Here is a 25,099-nt window from a genome sequence, read left to right on the forward strand (position 1 = left end):
GATGTTGAACCATTGGAAACCCTACACTTCCTTTTCTTATCTAGCCAGGAAACATTCATGCAAGCACTTAGATGCACAATACCTTTTTCTCCATCGTCCTCTCAGGATCTAACTAATGCAATGCACTGTACTCCAGGACATCTTCATAACCTCATTTACTTAACTTAGAGTGCAATAAATATATATATATACCACCATAATTAGGCCTCTCAGCCTACACACATATAGCAAGAATAGGGACAAAACCAGATCATCTTTTGCTAGTCAGAATGGGAAGCAATCCATGGGCCCTACAGCTATTAGATACTATCACTCCATCTGTGTTAGTACTTTTGTGGAATCAAACGAGTCATAGATATACTCGGGTGAGACAGTGGCGATCCTTATGAATGCTCTCAGGTGAAATAGGGATACTCTTTATCAGAGTACGGACTTGATGCTGTTCTACTAAACAGAACACTACTCTAAAACAATGCCAGCAGAACAGTAAGAACAGTCACACAAATTCACTTCTGGTGGACCAGTTTGGATGCTAGGGGCGGAGCCACTTCCTCTTTCATGGCAATTCATACAAATGGGAACATATCTAACACCCACTTTATACAATTGCACTGGAATCGCTTGTGCAACTATGCCCAAAGTCCATTCTAAGCCTCTTTGGTACGTTTCTATCGTCCATTAGATCTGCTTCCATTGTCTTCTTCCGCGTTGGGCCTCTCTATCCAGGCCTTTCCATGAAGATAGTGCTTCTTAGTATCTGTTGGAGTGCCCTCACAGCTCACTTGAAAGTCTCAATGTCTCAAAGCAGTGCACCAGTGTCTCTCCTGTGCGGCAGGCACTACAGATATCGTGCTCTTCGTTGGTCGTGGGCGCAGATCATATCATGCAGACCCAAGTACTGTTTAATCAGGAACGAGCAACAGAGTTTCAGGTTCAGCAACACTCTCAGGCTACAACACCAGTATTCAGTGTCAGAGGACGCTCTGGCTGCTCTTTTATTTTATTTTTCCTTTCAAACTTGGGTACCACAAATGTAGTGCCTTTTGCCAATCTTGGATCCTCCAGTGCACTGCCCTTCTGTTGGAGCAAAGAAAAAGGAGGGGGGTGGCCAAAACTTAGGCCAAGGGGCTCAAGGGACCGTGTGCTATCAGAGGTTTACCAGCACGACAGGTAGACAACTGAAACCTCAAACCAGCCCTGTTGTGAACAGGGATCCTTCTCGTTCGCTCTTTTGCATTGAAACTCTTGTTCTGTGGCAAATAGGGAATAATCTTCTCCTTCTCTGATGTCCAATGCCTTCTGATGGAGCAAGCACAATGCTTTGGAGATGCCATTGATGATACGCTGGTGATCGCTTTCCAGCCTTGCTTCTTTCTGGGTGCTGGGACTGTAGGTTCAAGAAGTCCGTCCCTCAACTGTAGCTGTCACTGATGGGAGTTAGGACTCCTCTTCATCATCGTTCTGCAGGTTATTATGACTCTTCCTTTTACTCTGGAATATCCCGCAGGACCTAGTGATGAAGGAAATATGACACAGTTGTTAATTTCCTTCAAATTAGCGCAAAAACAATTCATTGTATTTAACAATGGGACTGCAGGCGGGAGGCCTGCAATCTTCAAGGGAGTGGCTAGAAGGCATGAGACAAATCTGGTCTAGAATGCACTGTCACTCTCATAGGATACAAAGGCAAAGGCAGTGCTTCTAGTCTCTTCAATTGGGTACTCAATGTGAGAGCCTTATCCTCTGCCATCTAAGGGTAGATAGCTACATGGGAATTCGATCTGAATGTATGTCCTCACACATAGTGGCATTGTCTTATGGGGTAAACATCTTTTGAATTACTACATCTGGGTGTTCCTACATACCTTATCTAGAACACCTCAAAAGGGGAAAAGCATGATAAAAATTATCAGGGGCATGCAGATACCTCCCTTTAATAATTGTGCATCAGGTGCACTTTGCAATATACAGGCTAAACAATGTCTCCTCATGATCACTGAGAATACCTGTCACCCTAGTCTAATAATTCTCAGGTCTCTGGTGTCTGATCTACAATTTATCCTTTCCCTCATCACCTGTACGATCGGGGCACTATACCAACTTAATATCATAGACCTGCTACTAAGGACAGCAAATAAGACATTTTTGGTGTCTTATGACTTAATGTAGAAGTGCAGTGAGAAAAGTTAGGTCACCTTTGGCAAGAGCCAGAAATGTATAGTTCATCCTTAGGGTCCAATCAGAGAATATCAATCTAGGCTGCTCGTCCCTTAAAGGAAGGGGCAGTAACATGACTAACTGCAGGTGACACTTTTAATCTATATATCTTTTGTTTTCTTTTTGTTTTTCTTCAATACCATTATAGCCAAACAGACATGCACTGGTGAAGTGTTGTCTATCGTGTTCACAGCATGAAATATCATATCTGTGAAATTTAGTAACCAGAACAAGTCCAACCAACTGTTGCGTAGCGATGGGCATAGTCATGACCATCCCCTCACAACACAAGGGAGCTTGTAATAAAAACACACATGCCAAGCCATCAGGTATACTTGCTGTATACTAAGCACAGAAAGCAAACAAATTACAATATCATATGTAAATGAGCGGTGACTCACAACACTAGGTCATGCACTTTATGCATGATGAACCTGCAACCCAACAACTAATATTCTAGCCTGCTTAATTTGTCAGGCTTAAAATTCATATTCAATTTCCTTATTTTGCTCTCCCCCCTCTGACAGCAGGTCACAATATGGGAACAGACAGAGCTCCGTAAGTTTCGATTCTCGGCCGTCCTATCTTATCAGAAAAGCTCAAAATAGCACCTCAGCGGGAAACTTTTTGGGCTGTTAGCCAGCCACTGCGAGCACTCCTGGCCACCACCTCTTTCAAAGGCTCACCTACTGCAAGCATTACCCATTTTCATGTCATTGAAGCTCTATAAGCAGTAATGTCACCTCCTGTTTTACTCACTCCTATTTCTAGCCCCCACCTTACAAACTTAAAGGTCAAAATCTGCCTTTAATTTCTGCATCGCGCTCTGCGCTCTTTAGCCCCCACCTTCTCCTCACTCTGAAGCTGTTAACGACAAAAAGCCTTCATAATTCTTTCTAACCATCAATAATTAACCCTATTAAAAAAAAAATTTTTTTTATATATTTATACACACTGTCTCCTTTTAGGGGCCACAATTTATTTCTATTCTCAAATTACTAAAACACTTACTGTAAATAATTCACAGAACATAATAACATAACATACCAGCATACAACAAATGTTTGTTACCACCCCACGCAATGGTAACTATTTTATCAACCTCAAATGGATGAAAGTCTCACTAGGTCCAGCTAGAATTAGAACCTACAACCATGATGTTCAACACAAACCTCTGCACCAGGCACGTTGGCTCACTGAGCCACCAAAAAAAGAGAAAAAAACAAAACAAATGGGAACAACCTGCAAATTCCAAATGCACACATTTTTTCTCTTAACCTGAACTTTTGACCTGTCCATATTTACTTTTCATTTGTAGTTTTGTACATCAAGTTAACAAATCACAGGGGGTGCTCTTTTTCTAGCTGCACCCCTGTCAATTATCTTTTGCGACGCATTGATGGCGATAAGGTCAAATTAAACTCACTCCTTGACAATTTCACCTCCCATTCTCTCACACATTCACAGCCACAATGCATTAAACAAAAGGGGTGTAATACCATGTGATGTATTAAAAAAATAATCCAAGGAGCTATACCTACCAATAGCCCCCACTTATCGTCTTACCAAATAATCAATCAGTTGCCAGTGAAGAAAAGTCAATCGTTTATTAGGCAACCAATAATCTATAGAGGAGCCCCTCTGACGTCACCCAGCCAGTGCATGGAGAAGACTGCCGATTCACACCCAATACATGGCATATATACTTTCATTGCGTTACATGAGATCACCGTGCATGGAAGATTACTGGTACGAAGAGTCGTTAAAAGGAAAGACCTTACATGGCACACAAAGCTCATTTAGAAGTCTGCTTCTGCTATTATTGGGGAAGGTCAGCAGGGGTGACTCCCTTTCGTCTCGGTGCTGGGGAGCACGAGTACGGCACCTCTAGGAATGCGCTCATCGCCTCTTGAAACCAGATGCGACCTTGGGTCTCAGAACAAGAAAGATTAGTATGTATTCAGCTGTCTGTATAACTCAACTAACAGGGCTTACTTGGCTGCTGAAAAGGGGGGTGTCACATGACCACCGTTCGAGTCTAATACATGTATACACAAAATGGAGTCTGTTTGGTTCGTGGTCTGCATACGAAAGAATTGTAAAACAGGAGACGAAAGAAAGTTCCTGCATTGACATAACTATTTTAGGGTACTCTATAATATACATGTGCATATAGATACATCATGCTAGCACAACAAGATAAATATGAATTTCTGAAATAGATTTCATCCGTCAGAATCACCCTTTTAGCATGATGTAGCTAACTAAGGAAATTAGTCCTCAAAAATACCCTCGTCAATCTGCATCATCTCTTGTATTTATTGTTGGACCATTTGGGCTATGGCTTTAGTTGGGGATGGCTCTGCCACAGAAGAAATTAATTTGGATGCACAGTAAGAACAGGCAGGTTTTTGATAATACCAGCTAACACCATCAGGATCTTCCAGCCCCAGGTAGACAATAAACCCCATAACCATCCGAAAGAGACCAGGTACCTGTGTCAGCATGAATTTCAGAGGCTAACCGATGCAATTTTTGAATGGCCAAATGGACAGAGGGGACGTAGTCAGGGATATATACGCAACAGGAGCTACCGATCATGCTGCAAGCTCCTCCTCGATCTGCTAAGCTAACGTCTAACATCATGTGATTTTGAAGGGAAACAAGTCTCGTAGCCTGAAGCTCCACCGTCAGATTGCTTAATATGCCAGCGGTGGTATTTATAACTCTCTCAACTACTCGAGACAGGCGCCTTACTTCCTTACTAGTGATGATGGGCCCCCAAATAGGAAATACTTCTTTAACAATATCGATAAAGTGCTGTTCAGGAGTCTGATCTATGTCGGATGTGTCCAGTTCTCATTTATCTCTTATCACAGGCAAACTTTGTCCATCTAACCTATGGTCCTTATGATAATTGGAGGGTGCTATGTAGACGGGGGATACAGAAAAGATAAATAACAGCGACCTGTCCATCCTCGGGGAAGCCAGGTGTAAGCGTTCTCGCCACACATGAAATAAACATTTGGGGGTGTTAACAACGGAGGGCTACTAAAAGTGCGTAGTCGATATGTATAATTACAACGGCTGTCTCCTACTGAGATGTGTCCAGTTCCTTGTACACAAAAAGCGGAAGTGCTATTTAATATAGGCACTGGAATAGCTCTGTCATCAGTAACATTCCGATCCTGAAATTGCTGAAAATACTGAGTAAAATTAAATTCTGCAGAGTCAAGGATTTCGCTCTTCAACCATGTTACATTCTCGTATTCTATGTATAAATTCATTCAGGCATTTGGGTCTAGGGATCCTTCTCCATCGTTCCCCTGTGCATCAAAACTCTGGTGTACCTCTATATAGGCCAGAATCATATCATAATCACGCTCAGAGTATCGAGAAGAATCTACAGTGTAATGGAGGTACATCATTGACAACAATTTAAACCAAGCCTCACAACTTCCTAAATAAGATAAAGGCATTGAAATAAAGAGATCATGTCTATGCATTACTGAGGGCAACAAACTACAAACCCAACAATTTGTTGTATTGGTAGCACTATGCGTTTGGTGTAACATTTCTACAAATACATTTTTAACATGAGTCTGGTGATGCCTTTCCTTATGAGGGGCTAACGCAAGGAAATAATGTTCAGTCGGTGGAGTAGAAGTTCCTAAAACAGTATGCATGGGATGGTGAAATTCTAAATATAAAAAGACACTCGTTATTTTAATAAAAAATGCTGCAATGGTGATTACAAAAGCAACTTTCACACGTGTTGTCCAAGAAGAAAACATAGGTACATAAGTAGGCATATATTGAAAAGCGAGGGGGCGTTACTCCTCAGGAATAAAACAACCATGGGGATCAATTTTAACAAAAAGTCCAAACTACACTAAGGGACGCAGTCCAGCCTGCCAGAGGGTGCTTCTTTCCTGTGTCCGTCTAGAGCCTCACAGGCAGGCTCCTATCGTTCATCAAAGAGAAAGCAGATCCGGTAATAACGTCGTCTATACAGACGCAACCTGGGCCCTTTCTTCAGCTTCTTAGTCTTTCTTTCTGAACAGAGCAATACAGGGTTCCAGCTCTCAACGTGTTCAGTCCAGTGTCTCACTCAGTACCCCCGCACTAATCTAGTAATGCCCTAGTACTCAAGTCTCTCCCTATCTCCTACCGCGTTCGTCGGGGGTACTGCGTTGTTTTCTGGGCCGCAGATTGTAACGAACATGACCAGGTAACTCCTGGTCAACAAACAAAGCAGATGAAGTGGCATCCGTGATGCCGGATTTATCCTGAACTCCTTGTGACACAACAGGGGCAACCGTTTCAGGGGCCACTTTCACTGCGGACAATGAGACCCCTTTTTTGCCCGATGCTCCCCCCTTTTGCCCTATGTCGATTTCTTGGGCATCAGAGAAAGGAACAACACAAGGAGCCCTCTCACTCTCCTGGATCAAAAGTCCTTCTGGATTCGGTTGATCAAAAAGAAGCGGGAAAGGTACTTTCTTCAGATAGGAAACATGGATCCAATGTTTCCGACCATTCACCTTCACCGCTGTCCGTGTAGCCAGGAGAATTTGAACTGGTTCGGTCCACCTGGGTTCCAAACTAGATTTCCACGGATAATTTCTCACCATCACTCATTGGCCAGGCTCCTAGCAATGTCCAGGACCCTCCCGCAGGGGCTGCAGCGTGTCTGGCACTTGTTGATCGATAGAACGAAGATCTTTAGTCAAAGCGTACAAATAATCTGTCATCATTAGGTAGTCAATTTCTCGAAAGTTCCTTGGTCGTGGAATGCCCCAAACATTTGCTGGCCGCCCAAAAATGACCTCATAGGGTGACAATCCTGACCGGGAATGGGGGGTGATTTGCAGAGACATTAAAACTAAGGGCAAAGAGTCAGGCCACTTTAACCCAGTGCTTTCCTGAAATGTTGCCATTTTCTTTTTCAAACTTCCATTGTATTTCTCAACCAACCCTCTGTTTGATATGTAATCCATTGCAGATATGTTTGATAAGATCTGCATTAAAGTGTTTCCTGTTGTTTGACCAGATCACTCTAGATAATCCATATCTCGGGAAATACTCTTTAATCAAGGCTTTAGCTGTTGCCAGGGCAGTGTTTTCCTTAGTGGGGTAGGCTTCCACCCATTTACTAAAAGCACAGACGACCACTAAAACATACTTCAAATTATTTACCCTTTCAAGCTGTACATAGTCCATCTGGAGTACTTCAAAAGGTAAGGACGGGGGTGCAAAATTTCCACCAAGGACAGATTCCCGCCCTCCCGAGTTATGTCGCAAGCAAACAATGCAATGTTGAACTAAATGAGCTGCAGGTTTGGTAATATTAGGATTATTCCCAACTGGGTCTAACAAAGCGCAAATCCCCTCTGTTCCAACATGCGCTGTTTCATGAGCCATGACTACTACGGCATTAACAAATGCATTGGGAAGCATCCACCTTTGTTTCTCACTTTAGTCAATCCAACAACCATTGTCATCCAGCCTCCCCACCTCATTTTCCCAACGGAACAGTTCAGCAGGTGTAGCTTCTTTCTGTATCTCTCGGACACTTTCCATGATGTTATCAAACATAGACTCCTCAACCCATCTAGCAGTGCTTACATAGTTGGGAGACACTTTAAATCTAGCTGTCTCCTTGGCTGTTTGATCAGCGAAAGCGTTCCCTCTCCTACAGTATCCAATATTGCCTTGTATGCACGACATTTCACAATCGTAACCTTTCGGGGCAGGGTCAAAGCAGTTAGCAACCTTAAGATCAAAGGGCCATGTTGTATTCGCTGGTCGTGTGAGGTGAGAAATCCCCTTTCTGCCCACAGGTTGCCAAAGCTATGAGCCACGCCAAAGGCGTATTGGCTATCGGTATAAATGTTTACCTCCAATCCTTCACTTAACACACATGCTTGCTGCAGTGCTATTAGCTCAGCTGCTTGCGCAGAATGATAGGGAACTCGAGAAGCCTCAACTATGGTGGAAGGAGTAGCGATCACATAGGCACCTGTTGTTGTGCCATCTGGTAACTTAAAACAGGAGCCATCCACATACAACTCCCCTTTGGGGTCAGATAGTGGCGTGTCTGTGAGGTCCACCCGTCCCTTTGTTTCTTCCTCAGTCCGAAATATACAATCATGTATGTCATTATTTGGTTCATCCGAAGGGAGGGGTAGTAACGTGGCTGGATTCAGAGTGGCACACCTTTTGATAGTGATATGGGGAGCAAATAAGGTTAATTCATATCCAGTAAGTCGTGCACTTGTAAGGTGCTGAGTCTTAGTTTTATTTAACAGGGTATCCACAGTGTGTGGTACCATCACTGTGAGGTCAGAATTTAAAACAAGTCCTTCCGACTGTCGGATGGCCACCGCCACTGCGGCAGTAGCCCTCAAACAGCTAGGAAGTGCTCTGGCAACATTATCTAAAACTGCCGAAAAATAAGCTCAAGGCCTTTGCTTACCACCAAATCCTTGTGTCAACACTGAAAGCGAGCAACCGTCCATCTCGTGCACGTAAAGCACAAAAGGTTTTTGGTAGTCAGGGATCCCTAAAACAGGGGCCGAACAGAGAGCAGTTTTCAAAGAATCGAAAGCCTCCTGACACTCATCCGTCCAAGGTAAAGGTTCATGCACATCCTTAGTGGTTAGATACAAAAGAGGTTTAGTAAGAAGGGAAAAATTAGGAATCCACTGGCGACAGTAAGAGGTTATGCCCTGAAATGCACGAACATCACGTTGAGTACGAGGAACAGACATGTTAAAAATAGTAGACACACGTTCAGGAGTTAGTTTCCTCCCCTCTTTCGACAGTAGATGACCGAGATATGTCACCTCCTATCGACAATATTGAAACTTTGAAAGAGACACTTTATTACCATGATCCGCTAAATGCAACAATTATTTAACAGTGGCTTCCTTGCAACCTTCCTCCGTGTCTGATGCCACCAACAAATCGTCCACATATTGGAGAAGGACGTTGCCTGGAGGCAAGGTCAATTTGTCTAAAAGTACTTTCAAAGCTTGACTGTAAATACTAAGGGGCAGATTTATGATGAGTGACGCAACTCTCCCGCAACGTAGAGTTGCGTCAAAAGTCTTGCGCCGTCGCAGCGACGACGCAAGTCAATGGGGAAGCGCCAAATCAATGAGTGAACGCAGCGTGTCGCAACTTGCCAATGTGCGTCAGATGACGTGACGTACGTGCCGCAAAAGTGCCGCAAGTCAGCCTGACGCAACGTAAGGAAAAGTCACGTAACTTTTTTTGCGACACGCAACGCCATTGCGGCGCCGGCGCAACACTCTAAAGTGCGGGATGCGTTAAAAGGCAGCTGGATACGTGACGCAAATTGCTGTTGCGATAGCTGTGGATCACAGAAGAGAAATGGAAGAAGCACATACCAGCAGCCAGGACCCCCAGGAAACTCCTGCAAGCAAAAGTCCAGAGGCACAGGCTGACGCCAAACGTAAACGCAAGTCTAATTTTAGCCATGAGGAGAATGAAATCCTGGTGGCAGAGGTCACCAGGTACCAGCATCAGCTGTTCATTAATTCAAAGTTGCCCCATGGCAAAAAGGAGGCAATCTGGAAGCAAATTGTTCACAAAATAAACAGTGTAGGACAGGCCAAGAGGACAGTCATTGACTGTAAAAAAAGGTGGCATGATTACAAGCGCCGCACCAAAGAAAAACTAGCGGCAAACCGCAAGGCAGCCTTTGCAACAGGAGGAGGCAGCCCAGCAGACCAGGAGGACCTCGACGAACTAGAGGAGCAAGTGGCACAAGTCATCCCGGAAGAAATAGTAATAGGAATTTCCGGTCAGGACAGTGTCACAAGAGAAACGACAGAACACACAACAGGTAAGTACAAATAAGTGTGCATATCCCTGTGATGGGTGATGGTGTCAATAGCAGCTATAAATGTTCTCACTCCCACGATAGTTCAAGTATTATTTTAAACAATGACAATGACTACAATAGTCAGTCACACTAATGCGTAAATGCATATGTAAATCAGAATTCATTAATGTCATCTCATTATTATCGTAGCGCTTACTGCGTGATTGTTAATTGGCTGTGTTTTCATTTGCCCATTGCTGCCTTCAATTCATTGTGCCTCATAACATTGTTTGCATAGTGTTTCACTGCAAGACTGGTCATCATTAATTATTGATCTGTGCACTGCTTGCTTTGCCTACTACTATTTATTTACTGCCTGGTTGTGCTGGTGACACTGTCCATTTAATAGTGATTGTCTGGTTGCCCTACAATCTTGTCCTGTTTCAGTTTTTGCTTGCTGCCATTGAGTTGTATGTTTGTTGTGCCTCCCAGCCCGGCTCTCCAACCCGCTCCCGCATCCCAGCTGCTCCCCGCTTGCTATGCACCCCAGCACCATCCACTTATGTCACAACAGCCTACGCGCAGGGTACACGTGCAGTATAAGCGCCCTATGTGTGCTGAAGGTGTGCCAAAGGTAAGCCTGTCTACACCCGTCTGCACCTTGACTGTGCCCAGCGCCAGACCCCCCTGTCCCCTCTAAAACCCACTCCATCTGCATCACGTATGATGCTGCTATCCTCTCTGCATGGAACTCCGGCCGTCTCACAGACAGCTACAAAGCCACACCAGGACTCACCCATGGACCCTTCACCTGCCACTCCTGCAAGTTGAACAGCATCAGGACCCACACCAAATCCTCACACTTCAAACTGAGCTCCATAACTAATCTCCTGAAGTGTATCATGCTGAACACCTGCTCAGTTCAGACACATGCAACTGAACTTTGGAACCTACTCAACACCACATTGCCAGACATTGCGGGGCAGATTAATGTTAACTGGTGCATCCCCAGGGATGCACCAGTTAACATGTGCCACAGTGCGCCACTGCTCCGCCACCCATGGTGCGCAGCATTTATGATGCGGCGCACCATGGTGCAAGTTAGTGAAGATGCTTGACGCATCTATTGGCGTACGGGCGGCGTATTGCAGGAGTCATGTCGCAAGTGTGACCTGACTCCCACAATGCACAGGAGCCAGCTCTTCAATGCATGGTGTGTCACCCTTGCGCCTGTTTCAAGCAGGCGTAAGGAATTGATGTACAAAGTGACAGAGTGAAATCTCATCGATTGTACTCAGCCACTTTTAGGAGGCGTTCCATGCCCAGGAATGCCCCCCCCCCCTGTGCAGGAACGCCTCCTCATGGCGCAGGGCTTTCCAACGTGACGCATCTCCTAGATGCATCACGTTGTAAATAGGGTGCATTGTTTGTGCCGCCGTTGCATCACATTAGGTGACGCAATTGTGGCGCAAGGAGGCGCACGGGCCTCATAAATCTGCACCACAATTTATTACAGAAACCTGGATGAAGGGACGTCAGTGCCCAACATGACCATAGCCATCACAAACGGCTAATAAATCATCCAAAAGGACTGCATCAACAAAACAGGAGGAGGCATCTCCATTGGCCATAAGAAAACGATCTGCATCACAACCAGTTCTGACAACTCCCTCGCAGCTGCTGAACACCGTCACTTCCAAATGCACATCGACCCCAAGACCACACTCAGAGGCACCCTCATCTACAGACCACCTCGACCCTGCACACAATGTAGCAAAGACATCATAGACTGCATCAGCCCACACGCCCTCCCCTCTAAGGACTACATAGAACTGGGAGTCCTCAACTTCCACCTGGAAAAGAACACCAACACCAACTCCACCACTCTTCTGGACAACCTTGCAAATGTTGGAGTCAAACAGCTTGTTCACACCCCCACCCACAATGCCGGGCACACGCTCAACACAATCTTCTCCTCTACTGAGCACATCTCCTTAATACACCCCAGAGGACTCCATTGGACTGACCTCTGCTGCATTCACTTCAAATAGAAAAAGACCACAAACCAGAAACACCCACAATCAATCCCCCGCAGAAATGGGAATAAAAGTACCACTGACCACATCGCTTTACCAAAACCCTCCTACCAAATCATTGGACCCAAACCAAGGAGCCATCAACCTCACACAATGGATCAACGAAAGCGGTGACAAAGTAGCACCCTTGAAAATCCATCAATTCATATAAGGTAGCAAAAAAAAAACCCTAGTCCACTGATGAGCTCAAGGAATGGAAGAAGATCTGTTTGTAGCCTTACAAAAACATTTCTCACAATTAATAACCACTGAGAACCTGGCCACCTTCAAGAATGCCACCCGCAAACATCACCAACTGATCCAAACCACTAACAAATCATCCTCCAAGGATTGACTCCACAACAACGACCACAACACCAAGGTACAATTCCACATTGTCAAACTGTCTACAACCCCACTGCCGGTACCAATGACATCACTCCCTCTCAAGACCTCTGCGACTCTCTAGCTTCGTTCTTACACAACACGATTGCTGACATACATAACACCTTTGGGAATCAGTCCACCCCACCCACCTGCAAACAGAAACACCCACCAACAACCTATTCGCCTGGAACACCATCACCACTTAAGGCACCATCCACCTGATGATGATAGCCAACGAACCATTGTCCACACCACATCATCAACTAAGCACACTCCATTATCGTGCACCATCTCCGAGATGTCATCAACTGCTCCCTCAACTCTGCTAGCTTCATGGAATTTTGAAAACATGTGGAACTCAGCACCCTCCTGAAGAAACCCACAGCAGACAACACAGAAGTTAAGAGTTACCGCCCCATTCCACTCCTCCCTTTCCCTGCCAAAGTCATTGAGCAAACCGTCAACAGTCAGCTCCCACATTGGGTTTGGGTCTACCTCAATGGCTCACAGCACTTTTCAGCAACAACCCTGCACCACACCATCCCATGTTGGATTCAAAATGTCAGACGAGCTTTGCTACCATGAGTATTGAATTATTCTGTGAAAAATTAATTTTGGTATGCCATTGTGTTCTATGTGTGTACAATGATATGATATGCACACTGCAATTGCTCATGAAAGATCATGCACTCAGTACTGTAGACCAGATATCTTCCTCAGACTTTGTGTCTGTATGGCCATGGCATTTGTTGCATCAGTGTCAACTGTCATTTGTTGTGTATTTGGGGCCTGGGTAGTTAATTTTCAACTACACCCAATGTCAGTTACCTTGTCATCATTGTAGGTTGACTCATACAATCATTCATAAAATGGTAGTGACATAAGAGATTGTGTTCAATAATGGCATACAATATGTTGGAAATGTGTATTGTACTCAGTCATTGCTTGAATGCAATGTAAAGAATAATGTGTACAAAGCAGTCTGTCTGTCACTCTCAATTGTAGACTATTGTAAATCCAGTCTTGACAAAAAATATTCCAACAATATCCCAAACAAACAGTGTGTCCTTTGCTTGTGATAGGCAGGCATACAAAAAACATGACATGAAGAGGGTGTGTGAGACTGTGAGTGAGTACCTGTACCCATGGGCTGCAATGTAGATAATGTCTACAATTAGGCATATCAATTCTATGTATTGGAAGTAGACAAACACCCTGTATTCACACAACCAATTTACTATAGCAGTGTTGACCAATGAGTGCACACGTCATTGCTCTGATTAAACATTTCTACAATTAAACATCCCAACACTACTAACACATGTGCACATTTTTTCCTAGTGGATGCTGCATCAACTGCACAACAACTGGATGACATCATTGTCTCGGATGATATGGAAGAAAATCCTCCTAACATTCACACTGACACACATGAGGTGGAAAGAAGCATCATACGGTCCCCCACACCCCCTCCACAGTCTGACAACGATGTGGTTGCTGCTGAAGGTGAAACTTTAACACCAACACCACCTGTACCGTCCACAACAAACATTATTAATGAGTGGCAAAACACACAACAAGAGTTCCAAAGTTCTGCTGTAAGTGTTCAGCGGGAACTCCTCAGTGAGCTACATGTGGCATTGCCAAGTATCGCTACCATCCTGCGATCCATACTACAAAGTATCAATCCAGATTTGGCAAACATTGGCACAGATGAAGGCACTTCCACACAAACACCAGGATTATCACAATCTCTGGGAAACATATCTAAGATCATGAGTGAGAGGCATGTTCAAATGCCACCACAAAATGCAAGCAGGGAAATAGCCCAGCACCTGCAAGATATTGTGAACCAAATGAGAGACATGCAGCAACGTCAAGACCTCTTCCTGTCATCCATGACAGCTTTTCATTCAGACTTGCTGACGGTCATCAAAAACCAGCAAATGTTGCTGAATGCACAAAGGGATAATGTAACCTCTAGGGAAGATGTGTACACTCAAACATCCTCTGCCATTGCTGCTGGAAGCAGTAGCACACCATGCCCTGCAGTGACTCAAGAAAGTGAAGACTCAGAAGATGAATTTTCCATAAAAATACAAAGGAAGAGAGGACTGTAAATTACTATTGCACACAGGTGTCCCAGGACAACACACTAAACTTTTCACTGAGGAGAACAATGTCTGACATTACACACCTGTCTTACAAAAAATGTGTCACAACTCAATGTTCAGGCATGAAACACTCAAGCAATACACATTCTGAAATTAAGAATGTGTAAATCACAATCTCATCCCTCAAATAAAATGTTGTTTGATAAACACAGTCAAACTTGTCAACAAGTTCTTCATGACCACCTGTGTGTCCATAACACTGTTCAATTGTGTCAAGTGTGTAACATGTAATGATTGTACTGTGTACATTTTGGGATGAGAAAAGTACACACATGTGGAACAGAAATAGAAATATTTGCAAAAGTGATTACACTGTGATAATAATCTTGTAATGTCAAACTTTAGGGTGACATAATTTGGTAAAAAATACAATTATTTAATAATGTACAGCTGGGTATTGCAAACACTCCTTTGCAAACACATCAATTGGGCCATATAGAAGTGCATGTTGCATTCATGTGCCCTACCCTGTGGTAATGCTACAATATTGGTCATGTGCCTGTGTAGGCACCATAGTCGCATTAGTCATGGTACACTGAGTAGTACATGGAATAAGACAACTACACTAATGTTCACCATCACCACACAAGAAGTGTCACAACTGGCTTTGCACCCAAACCAGACATGCTGTACACTGAAGCACAACCTCTTACACAATGCGAAGTGTAGTATGGAAAGGTGATCAATGTGCCACTCTCTGTAACCCCTACTGTGCTGCACCATGCAGATGGAATAGCAGGATGAAGATCTCATTGTAAAGCTTGCTTTCTGTGCAATGCATGGGTTAAGTGGAGTCAACACACACAGTAACTCACATGTAATCATACTATACCAAATACAATATTGCAATGATAATGCTGGACTGACAAGGGCATCATTGGTTGAGGGATGTATGTTTGCAAGTTGTCTCAGTTCATATCTGTGCTGTGTTCAACACATACATCAAATACACTACACTACCAATGTGAAAGTACGCTGGCATAGTGGACATAGCACTGGAATGGGCAAATTGGTTCTTACCTGCCACAACCTTTCTTGTAATGCATACACTCTTCAACCTCCATGTTTCACTTACTTAAACTCGTTGTGTTACATGGTGCAATTCTCACTACAACAACATTTTCATTACATCAGTAAACATTACCTGCAATGTGTGTCATGTGATGGATGAAAGTATAGTCATACACACTTGTAAGCTTCACTCTGAAATCACTGTGTCCAGGATGCACATTATCTTAGGATTGAATCTTGTAGGTGGTGCAGGGTGGCTCACCGCCGACTGCACCAGGTCAATGCTACTAAGTCTACATCATTTGATCTAGTTTGATGTCCTAGCCCCTACACTGCTGTAGAGCCATTGTCAGGCCACATATCTGTGAGTATTGCAAGCCTATGCTAGAGAGCTGGTGATCGGCCCCCTACTTCAGCTGGGGATGGCCTCTGAGGACAACTCACTAGATTGCAGATAGTCCATGCTCATGATGTATCTACGAAGATTGACCTGGATACTGCCCACTTTACTCCTCTTGCATATTGTGCCTTACATTCATCAAGATCGGGCATGATTTATTTACACCCGTTACACTGCACGCAATGTATGGCAATTGTTATGAATTGTGGGAGAGACCTATGATGAGGAGAGGATGCCAGTGATCCACTTAGTGGGTGTATCAAAAGCCTTCAGTGGTCTCATCTATTCTGAATAATGAGGGCCTTAGAATGTGGGGAGTGTCATCTGAGATGCAAAGACAGGTTGTATTCATTGGCAAGCACAAGGGTGGTGGTTGGGCGGGGGTCTCCTTGTGATATCCAGTGGGGCAGGGTACTAGTCAGGGTTGTTCCTTGTCCACGCTGTTGTTTCCTATTGACATTTAACTGTTGTCACCATGCATATAATATCACTGTATGCTGAGGATCCGTAGATGCATATGATGGATGCCGAGTATGCCTTGGAATGGGTGCGTTAGCTACAATCTACCCGAGCTCCACCCCACTGCACAATAGTGAATAACTACAGGGTAAGTGTTGGACATTCCTCTATCACTTTGGCTGAGCGGTGTTTAGGAGGTGGCAGACATGACCTCACAATCTCCCTTCAAATTACAAGAGCAGACCTAAGTGATGTCCCCATATACCTTGGCTCAATGAACTTCTTGCCCTGGTGAGTGAAAGCGGTGACAACATTCCTGGCAATTGTGCCCTGAGGCACCGTATGTATTGTGGGGGACATGGTCAACACTGGCCAGGCGGTAGAGTCTGTGTTTAAAATGCGGGGAGAGACCTCAAGAACATTGTTAGAGGCCATCTGCTTGAAGTTGGAATGCATGCAAATAGGTGCATGACATATTCAACAAGATTTGACATCACAGGTATTGCCAGCACATGTACTCACAGATGCAGCTTCAACATAGCAAGAACATAATAATGACATGCACGCAAACATGAAACTTTATCCATTCAATGTGTCAACTTACTCACACTTCTAACACAGTAAATGCAGTACTTAAAACAAGAGATCACAAAGTATGTAAGTAGAAAAATCAAATAAAATTTACTTCTCAAACACAACAGTAAAAATATCTACATTACTTAAAATTCACATTTAATCCTAAAATACCTAACCCTATCTAAACTATCTAAACTTAACCTAACCTAACTTATCTTAACCTATCTAACTTACATAACTATGCCCTAACTTACTTAGCCTAAAATTACCTAGCTTGACGCAGGACAAGTAAACATCAGCCCCCACCCCCCTTAACACATAAATGCACAAGAGACATACACATACTTATCCTAAACATAAACTACACACAAATCTAATAAAAACACAAATATATATTTTTTTTTCATTTTTTTTTTTTTTTAAATTTAAACACATATAACACATCTAAGAAAACCCACCCACCCAAATAGAAAATGTAAAACCCAGCAACTACGTAATTTAAATTAAGAAATAGAAAAATGAAAACTTACTAACTACCTAAACTATCTATCTAAACCTATATAAAATATTAAAAACAAATAACCTTCAACATTTCACTATGAACTAAAAGAAATTGTCCACACATTGCCAGATATGCATCAAATCATAGAAATGATGTGGTCCAATGTCAGTTGCACCCTGTTGAGTTTGGTGTCTAATGCCAACATTTTCGCCTCCAAATTATCCACTTTCCTGTCAATGGCAGCCAACATTGTAGCATCAACAGTTGCTGCCGTGCCTCCAGTGGATGATGCTGCTTGTGGGGCGGCAGCAGCACCACCTGCATGTGTTGACGGAACATGTGCTTTTATTTTATCTCCACTTTTGCCTTTCGATGACTTAATAACCCATGTTTTCGCCAACTTCCTCTTCTGGTATTGGCGCCCCGACCAACGAAATGCCTTAGCAATGGCAAGTATATGTCCATACCGAGCTTTCCGGATGCGGAAAGCCCGCTCCTCCGCTGCATTCATGTTATCTGTATGGAAAAAGGGAACATGTGTAAGGCAAGCAGTACATGATGGACATCAGCATGACCTAAGTTGTACAATCAAAAGAGTGAATGGAAAGTGTCATGAAAATAAGACCACCACTCTTGTGATGACACACTGCAAAATTGCCATCTAGCATATACATCCAAAGTCACATGACCACGGGCCACTAGGTGGTGGCCAAGTCTAATGACTGCCATGAAATGACACACCAGCATCTGGCCACATACATACTGTCAAGTATAACAGATGTGCTTGTCTGCTCAAGCGTGGCCTTGGTATCCCACGCTGGTTTATGTAGAACCATCTTGTCTTACCTGTTCATATTGCAAAAGATACTTGTGAGGGTATCATAGCCGCATGCATCCTTGAGTAGAAGGAATGCAAGTTGAGAGGATGGGAGAGATCACATTGGGTGAGGCATGGATACATTGTAATGGAAGAGCACGCTGTCTTAAGTCAAAGGTATATGTGTGACAATATAAAGCACGATACACAGGAGGTGCCCGTAGTTAAGGGTAAAATCCCCATGTTGGATATAATTGTAATCCAATGAAAGGCAAAGCAGATAGGTATGTGTACACACTCATCTCATTTGGATTCATATAGTGGCCGCTGATACACATAGTGGCCAGTTACAGGTTTGGGAAGCAGAGGCACAGGCTTTCTTTGAACACCGTGTACGAGGAGCAGGTGCACTCTCTTGGTAGGGATATAATGGATGTGGAAGTCCGGTGCGGTGTAAAAGAAGTGGCCCTGAACAAAACCCCTGTGGGCTGATGGTCTCACCATCAACCTTGACTAGGGTAATGTCAACATTCTTGCACCTCAGATGCCATTGATGTTTATGGGGGCTGGCCAACTGGGGATGCTGCTGTCTACGACTAGGTTAGCTATTACTATCCCTTTCCTCATACAGTGTGAAGTCCAAAGTGAGTTTTGTGGGTACTGTCCCCTAACCATGCTGACCATGGATGATGTGATGACAAATCTCATCCTGTATGCACAAGTATTCACACACCTGTTACACTTGGTACACCCTGATCAGGCTGGTTTCATCCCTACCAGCAATATGGCCGTTAGTCTATGGAAGTTGATATAAATGTTGAACACAGACCATGCGGTGGACTATTGTGCAGAGGACCTTAATTGGATATAGCTAAATCATTACATTGCTCAGAGTGGCGCTACATGTTTGCTGTTAGGAGGGTTTTTGGGCTGGGAGTGGAAATTGTCCACTGGATAGTAAAATTGTATTTGTCAGGCATCCCCACAGTAAAGGTGTGATTATTCATGTCCTCCTAATACCCAGTAGGCCAAGAGGGTTGCCTGCTCTCCCCTCAGTAATTTGCTCTGGCTATCCAAACATGAGCAACTTGTTCTCAATTGTGTAGGGTCGTTTGTGGCCTGAGGCTCTCGGATCACACGTACTTTGTCTCTAAGAATGCGGATGACCTTTTGTTCTTTCACGTGGACGATGGGGAGGCATTGGAGGGGGTGCATGCTTTCAAAAACAGGTTTGAGACATCTCTATTACTGGGGGACACATGTTTACCATACCCAGGAATAACAAAGTGATGTCAATATGGTATGAGTCATGAGAGTGCATCGGAGTAGCATGCATTCTGGTCTACGTTGGTACGGTTGTAGGTGGGACGAGCGGCATTGGTGATGATGGTGGCACTTTCCTGTCTGTTGTCCTAGTACCATACATTGCTGGTGTGCATAGAATTCTGTGATATGTTGACTGTTATTACGGAAACTGGACGTAGAAGGGTGGCGTTGGAGACCCAGATGCAGCACAGGGCAGAGGGGGTAATTGCTGTCCCACATATTTTGTTTGTACTTATTGTCAATTCCATTGAAGGGGCTCACCCACGCAGTGGCGCAGGACTTAATGCAAGCTGAATATAAAATGGAACCAGAGGTGGGACGGCACGTCTCATCCTTAGTGATATTTATCACACAAGATAAGGATGGATTTATTGACTGAGTAAAAAATGACTCCGACACTTTGTAGTAAAAGGTACCATGGCACGATGGGAGTGCAATGCCCTCATGCCCCAGAGGTACCATTGCCCATGTGTACACCACTTTCACATGTGGGCGATTGGTTGGGCCTTGCTACATGGATGGAGATTGGCCTGTAGGGAGTGGTAGACCGGAATAGCAAGGGAGTTGTCCTGTAAATGGACAACGTGCAGGATACCTTTGGGCTGTCACGGGCTCATTACTTAATCCATACGCCCTTGGTTACTGCCATTCAGAGTGATGGTGGGATGGGCCTGTTTCAACCACCAGTGAATGCTGCATGGCAATATGTAAGGATTGGTGTGTGTACGATCAAGGCAGTAACCTCTTCATATAGGCTAATATTTCTGATTGCATAATGTGTGCCCTATGCACATGTTGTGGGATAGAATTTATTTTGTTCACTTACTGTGAGGACATTTACACAATGTAAAAGTATATATTGTAACACAAAATTAATCTGGATACAGCAACATGTCTGTAACATTTCAGAACCCACACTCGCACAACAAAATGGACAGGCAAAATCCTGGACTAGGGGTTGGTGTGGGCCAAATGATAAATACGTTTGCTTCAGCAGATCCTGGTGTGGACCAGTGTCATTACACGGAGGGATGCTGTGCTTACATGTGCGAGGAGTGACGGTGCGATTTTGATGCAGCATGCACAAAGTATTACACATTGAAAAGGCACTACATGCACTGTGGGCATCTTAAGTTTTGCTAATATCACTGAGGGCCTGATATATGATGCGGTTGCGCCGTGGTTGCGTCATTTTATTCAACACAACAGCGGCACAAACAATGGGCCCTATTCACAATGTGACACATCTAGGACATGCGTCACTTTGTAAAGCCCTGCGCCATAAGGAGGCGTTCCTGTGCAGGGGGGGGCCTTTCTGCGTAGGAAAGCCTCTTGAAAGTGGCTGATTGAAATATATGAGATTTCACTCAGTCTCTTTCTGGCCAATGCTGCCTCAAAATCCTGCGGCAGCTTGAAGCTGGCGTTGGTCTCGATGCAGCATTGTGTAGATGGGCCACCCCCAAGCCTTGCTGGAGCTGCATTGCGCTTGCGACGCAACTCCAGCAATGCGCCACATTTTCAGCACAGATGTGTCACACATCTGTGGCGTTTGTGGCCCATGGTGCAACGCTATGTTAAAGCGCCTAACCATGGGTGGGGACCTGTGGCGCACTATGGCGCACATTAAGTGGCGCATCCCTGGGGATGCAACAGCGAACATAAATCTCACCCTTACTGATTTGTAGGTGTACGTGTCTTGTAAAACAGTGATTGTGAACAAACGTAGAAAGCCATTTGCTTCCACAGTACACCTGATTTAGAGCTTACACACACTGCAACCCTGGTACCACAGCCTGTAATAATCATTCACACAACACATTCACTAAACACACGTAGTGAGCACTGTGTTCAGCATGCCTTACTGCACAGATGTACGTGTAAAGAATTTGCTTTTTCATGTTGCATTCTGCTCCCTCAGTGTCAAAAAGAAACAGGCATTGACTGTTACTTTGTTCCTAGGGTAATGGGCTGTCTGACACATATGTGCCTTTCATTTTGTCCATGCATGATTCAACTTCTGTCACAAACACTCACAAAATGTTACATTCACTTTGAGGGTGTCAGCAAAGATTTGATACAAGTGGATGCATTGAGCATGCCATAGTTGGGCACATACACAGTGCATCTTGCTCCCACACACATTACTTCAATCTGTAGGAATTAAAACATTTACTCACTGGTTGCATTGGGGTCCTCGAAGCTGTCGATCTCCCCCTGCGTGTATGGCGGCGGACCACCTACAAACAATGTGCAAATATGTACATTAATGCATGGCATTATAAATTCAAAATATTGTAGCGGGCAGATTGTACGGTAACATATGCATGTCATTTATAGTCTTTTACTACCCTTTCATGTGTCCTACAAAATGTATGTAGGAAATGTACATGGACTCTGGTAATGCATGTTGACCTCCACATGAGTGTACATTGTTTGATCATGTTTGACAACTCACCCCCCCGTGTAAACAGCTCACGTTCTGATGCAAATACCCCTGTGGTCCAGCCCACTTGATCCCATTCCCCATCCCCAGCATCCCGCCTCCCAGCAGCTTTGCCTTCCCAGCTAACATTGTAATGCCATTAGGTGGGTGGCGGAAGGCGCGCATAAGGCAAGCCCATATGCACATGTCTGGAGGCTGGCCAGCATCAGATTCCATGGACCACGCAAATTCCACAACAGCACACTCCTCAGTGACACAAGCAGCCTCCACATACTCATGGCATGCCAAAACCACTACACTTTGAAGGACACCCTGAAACGGTCCCACATACCTTGCTTGAACCACACATGCAGGTTCACCTGTGAGCGGACCACCAAATGTCAAAATACTGAACACACACACCTCCACAGCATACTCCACTACACCTGCTCTGCTACATTACACGCTGGTCTGCACTTGGATCTGCAAGACACCTCTGCCCCAGATGTGGCCTTCAAGAGTGACACCTGTTGGAACAACTCCTTGCCCAACAACATTCCTATAGCCATCCCGGATGTATAGAAGATCACCTGCATGGATTGTCCCAATGGAAAACGAAGTTGAATAGGTATTGTAAACAATAATGCCATCACGTTTGTTAGCCATATAGACATCACCCTCCACACTGGCAAACAAATGCACTTGCAGATCCACAACAAAAACAACCTCACCCTCTGAGGGACACTAATTGACCCACCCCCTGGTTCCCTGGCTTAATGTATGAACTCCATTGCCAACCTTGCAAGCATCCATGCACTTGCCTTCATGGAATACATCATCCTTGTGGACTTCAACTTCCACCTTTACAAGAATTATGACGCCTACCCTGCCACCCTGATACACAACCTACCGAAACTTGGCCTCAGACAACTCCTCACAACACCCATCTACACCCCCATCCACACGCTGGACTACATCTTATCCACAGGCACTACCTATACTCTTGGCCACATCTGCTACCTGGGTGAATGTTTCCACAATACAATGCAGTCCAGGATGACCAGAATACATATTGCCTAATTGACTGTTTAAAAGTACATGCATTCCTGTTTGTGATGTATATTTTATTACATTATACTGTAGTTAAATTAGTGAAAGGCAATACATATAATACTATCAGATCATTTAATGAATATAAATAAACATCAGTTCATTTGTTCATCCATGGTGTGCTGCATTGAAAATCATAGGCACCAATGCTGGGTGATCAGCCGCCCTACATACGTGGGGAAGCAATAATGAAGGCCTATTGCCTGTGGTGCATAACTTTTTACCCTTTTCAATGTAAGTCAACAGTGTTGCAAGGTGTGCATGGAAGAGGCCTGCGTTACATCCCTGCTGATATGCAGGGATTCACCTAAATAAGTAAGTGCGCCCCTTAATGTCTGTGATACGTCACAATCCTGTGTGAAATGCCAGGAGCCCTGAGGGTTTGACTTCAGCATTACGTCATCCAAGTATCATTTTGAACCCAACTCCACCATTGCTCCACCATGTCATCACAGTATTTCACACACATTGTTAAAAAATGTTGCGCCGAGATGCAGCTTACAAAGTGAAAGACAAATGCAGTGGACCAGGGAGGGACATGAGTGTTGGATGTGTGATGATGCTTCCCTGCATATTTCCAAATATGCACCACATCACAGTTATCAACATCTACTGGCATTGGTTGTCTTTTACTAGCCCACTGCACCACAAGTATGTCAGACTTTTCAACGTAGTGGTGGTGCAGAGTGGTGATACATATTTATGAGGAGAGGGACACCCACCCTGCGTGACTTCACCTCTCATTAAAAATACATACCCTTCACACGCAGCACTGTGCGTGGAAGGGGTGTTGCATGGATGTTGCTGTGGATGTTCACAGGCAACACCTTTGGAGGGAGACACATTTACAATTTTTAACAAAATGTTTAAGGTGGAGTGGCGTAGGAATGCTACGCCACACTAGAGGTGGGGTAGCAAGGCACATTGAGAAATGCTTCCATTTCTCCATGTGTGCTCCACTTTCAATGCCTGCTGCATTGCAAAGCACTCATTGAAAGTGGAAAAAGTGAAAAGATTTTTGTTGTACTGCATCTTGGCCCTCACTGTACTTACCATTTTCTCCCCATGGCGCAGGCATCCTTGCATCATAGTGCAAGGGTGCCTGCGCCAGTGCAGCGCAGGGGGATGCACAGACACACAACATATGATTCTCAATATGTTGCATCTCTGTGGTTTCTGAATTAACGCAGCACGGCGCAGGAATAACATTTGCCTTACCTTGTTGTAAATTTGAGGCATACTTTGCTTATCATTGAAACCTTTTATGGATCTGTACATTAGTGAGAATGACAACATGAGTAAAAAAATAAATGTACTCACCGGTTGGGCCTCCTACTTCCACTCCCAGATGGTCCAGGACATCACCCTCACGGCTAACAGTGTCCTGCCACCGGTGCTTGATCTGATGTACAGTACGCTGGATGGCGAACAATTGCTCCAGGTGTTCCTGTACAAGCTCCCATCTGCCTCTCCGCTCCTCCGTGGGGTAGCCTTGGCTCACACGGCCACCCATGGACACCATTCTCGGCAGATAATGTTGCACCAACCACAACAGCCCCCCAAACTCACTGTCTGTGAGGTTCTTGGACCTGCCAGACATAGTGTGCTCTGACAAATCTTCAAAATTAAAAATATTGTCAGAGACAAAAGGAAACTTAACCTAAAAGTGAGTTCTAAAAACTCAAAACCCCACCCCTATTAAAATACTAAATACCCCTAATGACACACACCCCTTGACACAAAATACAAAAAGATATACAAGACTAACAAT

This window comes from Lissotriton helveticus, chromosome 1_1 (genome assembly GCF_964261635.1).
Source record: "Lissotriton helveticus chromosome 1_1, aLisHel1.1, whole genome shotgun sequence".
NCBI classification, from domain to species: domain Eukaryota; kingdom Metazoa; phylum Chordata; class Amphibia; order Caudata; family Salamandridae; genus Lissotriton; species Lissotriton helveticus.